Raw genomic sequence first — 4,317 nt, 5'->3', positions numbered from 1 at the left:
TGTGCAGGTGAGGAGGTGTTGGTGGCGTTTGGGAAGGAGGTGGGCTGCTGGTGGAGTTTCGCGGCTGCCGTGGGATTCTTTGGGCGTCGGAGGTTGGATGGTGGCAATGAGGGTGGTTGAAGATGGAGCGGTGGCGGTGAGGTGGTTGGACGGTGGTTGGGCTTCACTAACGGATATAGTAACGGCATCCGTCAAATGGTAGTGATATCTAAAATTTTGGGATTTGGGTGGCAGTAAAATAAAATAAAAAATTAAAGGGGTAGCAAATGTGAATTAGGTTCTTTCCCTGGTAGCAAATGTGAAATTTTCCTTACTTTTATTTGGTTTCCATCTACTTTTGAAATTGAAAAAATAATACTCATAGGATACATTATTAGTTCAATAATAGCACAATGTGTAAGCATCAAGTAATATAAGCTTAGATTTAGCTTTAGTACAAAATATTTAGCTTGTGCTTAGAGTAGCAGCTCTAAATTTATATATGCAAAGTGTTTTGGGTGTTTTTTGTCCCTTGGGAGAGTTACAACACGAAAACTGATTCGCAGTGAGCTGTACCTGCAAAACCAACGGAGACACCTGTTGGGTGGTGCTCCGCCTCCGACGCACAAGTTAGTAACTTGAAACGGGATAAAGAGAACGGAAATTTAGGTGGGTATCTGCTCGGATTCCAAGCTCAGGTGTTTCTCTGGTGTCAGAGAATACAGTTGCAATAATTGGTCAAAAAACCGTCCTCTCAAAATGAGGAACATCCCCCTATTTATAGGGTCATTGGGAATTGCCCCTGATTAGGTCACTGTACCCTAATCATTGGTGGGCTGCGCCGTATTCCGGCTTTCTCGGGATTTGGGCCTGAAGGCCGCCTTTTCCCTTCTATCTCTGGAATGACACGTGTCAAACAGGGGTTGGTCCATTTTGGACCAATCTGAGGCTAACACGTGTCACCCTCTGATTGGACCACGTGGCAGGGTAAAAATACCCTAAACATTTGCCCCTCACAGATGTGACGTGGCATGCCACGTGGCATCTGTGACACATGTCACTCTTCGGTTGGCGGTAATTTTACAGTTACAGAGTAACCGTTCACCTTCCAGGTAAATTACGGAAATGCCCCCGTATTTACCCCATATATATAGCCGTTTTACCCTCATAATTTTGTACGTTTTACAAAAATTTTCTAGAGAGGAAAACTTTGAGAGAGCATAAGCCATCCGTTTGAGTCAGGCGCAAGCAAGAAACTTTTTGTTCTTACGCAACCCAGCCGGACCCGCCCTCCTTCAGATACCAATTACAAAGGTACCGTCTCTGTCTCTCTCAGCTCTTTTCTTTTTTCACTGCCTGTACATATTTCTTGCAATAAATGGATGCATCACCAACACACACGGCACAGCCTAGGTTAGAGTCCAGCCGGTCACCGGGGACGGCTGAGTCTAGGACTGGGAGTGCCGGCTCGGGGTGTTGGGACCACCCTTTGCCATGGATTCCGACTAGTTATGTGTCTGTGCAGGACACCATGGCTCGGACAATGCAGACGGCCACTGATCCAAATTACCGAGGTGAAGGCTCAGGCGGCCAAACGCCTGAGGGAGACACGTCTGATCAGGGAGATCAGACGACTCTGGAGAGATCCCCTCCGCGCGCCCCTTCGACCCCCGCTGACTCTTTCCTAGAGGAGTGTGACCAAGGCGGCGACGATGCCGCCTCTGCCCCCATGGACCAAAGCGAGGGGGAGACGGAGAGTGACAGCTCCGCCTCTACCTCCGAGAGCAGCGATGACTTGCCCCCTCTTCCAGATAGCGAGGAGGAAGAAAGGAAAAAGTGGAGTGAGAAGGACGATCCCTTCAGCATCCACGTCTCCTCCAAGGACCGGATCCAGATGGGAGAGAACTTAGAGAATTTTAAGAAAATGCACCCGCTAGGAGACGGGTATAAGATCCGGGTGCCGCCTGAACTTGGCACCATCGCCTGGGGGGATGATCAACAGAACGCCAACAGTTATTTTGGCTGTTACGAGGCGGCGTTCAAAGCCGGCCTTCGCTTCCCCCTTCACCAGGCGGTGAGGGCTATTTTGAGGGGCTACGGCCTGGGGCTCTGGCAACTTACCCCCAACTCCTGGACCAACATTCTGGGGTATGTTGCCGCCTGTGAGTTCCAAGGGCTTAACCCCGGCTGAGAGGCTTTTGCAAGCATGCATTACCTCAGCAGGAGCCCAGGCGGCTGGAGGGCGTGGTACACTCTAACCACGCAGCCGCAATATATGATGACCTTGGACAAGGTCTCCAAGTTCGATGGCTGGAAACACAGGTTCTACCTGATGTCGGCCCCAACCAGACGGGAGAATTATGAATTCCGTCTGTACAATAAGAAGCCTGACTTGTTAGGCAGGAAGTGCGCTCTTCCCCGGATCCCAGAAGAGGACTTTGACAAGATTATTGAGGCAGACTTTTTTGGCCTCACAGACGCAACCTTGTCAACCGGGGAGACAATAAAAGTCCCCAAGAACTGGATCCCCAAGAGCGCCTGGTTCAGGGACGAGTGCTTCCTAGCCGCCTGCGGACTAGGGCACATGTTTTCCAAACGTATGCGCCTGAGTTTATATCCGTCTGTAGTATTTTTCTATCAAAATTGTTTTATGATATTAACCAACTTCCTTCTTTTTGCAGAGGAAGCATTAAGCATGTTGCAGACGGAGAAAACCCCAAAGCGATCCTCTGCTGTCATCCGCAAGGCGCTTGCGGAGAAGGCCGTGGCTGAGGTCAAAGCCAAGGTATTGAGCGCCTGACCCTTTCTTAAGCTCATTTTATAAACTGTCTTGCCCGGATACTAACCTTATTTATTTTCACGGGGGGGAGAAGTTGGGAAATCGTTTGAGAAGAATCTCAAACGGGCTAGGGAGGAAGCCCCAGCCGTTCTCAATAAGCTAAAAAAGTCTGCCTCTGCATCAACTCCTGACGCCTCAGCCGGGACAAAGACGATGTGAATAGGGGGACGGCTCGAGAAAATAGGAGGCAGCCTGTGCCTTGACCTTGCCAACCCCTCAGCAGCCGCGGGGTTCACCACGCCTGCAAGCGTTTCCCGCTTGGCCGGCTCTGAAGGTAAGAATCCTTTTGAATCCCCGCCTGAGCTGGGGTGGCCTTTACGGGTGAAATCCCACTCCCAACAGACATCATCCTCAGAAAGCCGGATACAAATAGGTGCCGCCTTAGTTTCGCACTCATCACCTATTGATTGTGGTGCAGATCAAACACAATCTCCCCGCTGGCCAGACGTCCAGAAGCACGCCAAAGCCATGCTGGACGCCGTCCGGAAGAAGGATAAGGACAATATCCCTGGGATAGAGACGTTCAACCTTGAACGCATTCTATCCCTTCTGGCTGAGGTGAGAAACCTGTCAATTCCGTGTTATTTTTTTTTTCAAGTAATTTCTCCGCCCATAATTCTTATACCGCCTGCTTTTTGCAGGCCATGCTGCGGGTGGACGGGCTCAAACGTCCTTATTCCCGCAAACGGGAAGAGGTAAAAAGGGCCAAGAAGTCTGCCATAGACGCTGATAATATTGCTTTACACTCAACTATCGTAAATGAACTTGAAACTAAAGCAATAATTATGACACAGGCGTCTAAAATCCAGCAGCTGGAGCTAGATCTGAAGGCGGCCGACCAGCGGGTGACGGATGCTGAGACGGCCAAGAAGGGGGCGGAGGAGGCCCAAAAGAAGGCAGACGAGAGCGCCAAGCAGGCTGATGAGGCACTCAAGAAGGCCCAAGCGGACCTTGGTAAACTGAAAACCAAGGTTGAGAGGCTGGAGAAGGATGCTGCTCAGGCTCAGAAAAACTTTGCAGCAACCCTGGAGGCGGAGCAAAACCGCCTCGTTGCTGAAAGCGATGCTGACAACGACGCCCGTATGAAGATTGCTTGGGCTGCCTTGTACCCAGAAGCTGATTATAGCATCTGGGCAATGGCACACAGCTATGCTGAGTACGTGGTGTATTTGAGAGAGCAAGGCATGCCAGAGCCTGCCTCCTTTGAAGCCTGGCTCAGCAACAATGAGCCGTCCGCGCCTGAGCTTCCTGGTCCTGGTGAAGCGCAGGAAATTCCCTCAGACGATGAGGAGAAGGGGGAGGACCAGGAGGCTCCGTCTGCAGGCCAGAAGTGACTCTTCAGCGGCAGTATGCCAATTTATCATTTCTTTTAATTCTTTTTATTCAGCGGCTATATGCCAAAACTTGATTTTTCCGGCCTGCGTGCCGAGTATCCCTGTATTTACCGGCTGTGGAGCCGTGTTAATTAACAATTTTTCTCCCGGACGGGGTCCGGTTAA

The sequence above is a fragment of the Chenopodium album genome, chromosome 7 (assembly GCF_948465745.1).
Source record: "Chenopodium album chromosome 7, dcCheAlbu1.1, whole genome shotgun sequence".
Classification (NCBI taxonomy): Eukaryota; Viridiplantae; Streptophyta; class Magnoliopsida; order Caryophyllales; family Amaranthaceae; genus Chenopodium; species Chenopodium album.
Note: the sequence above shows the minus strand (reverse complement) of the source record.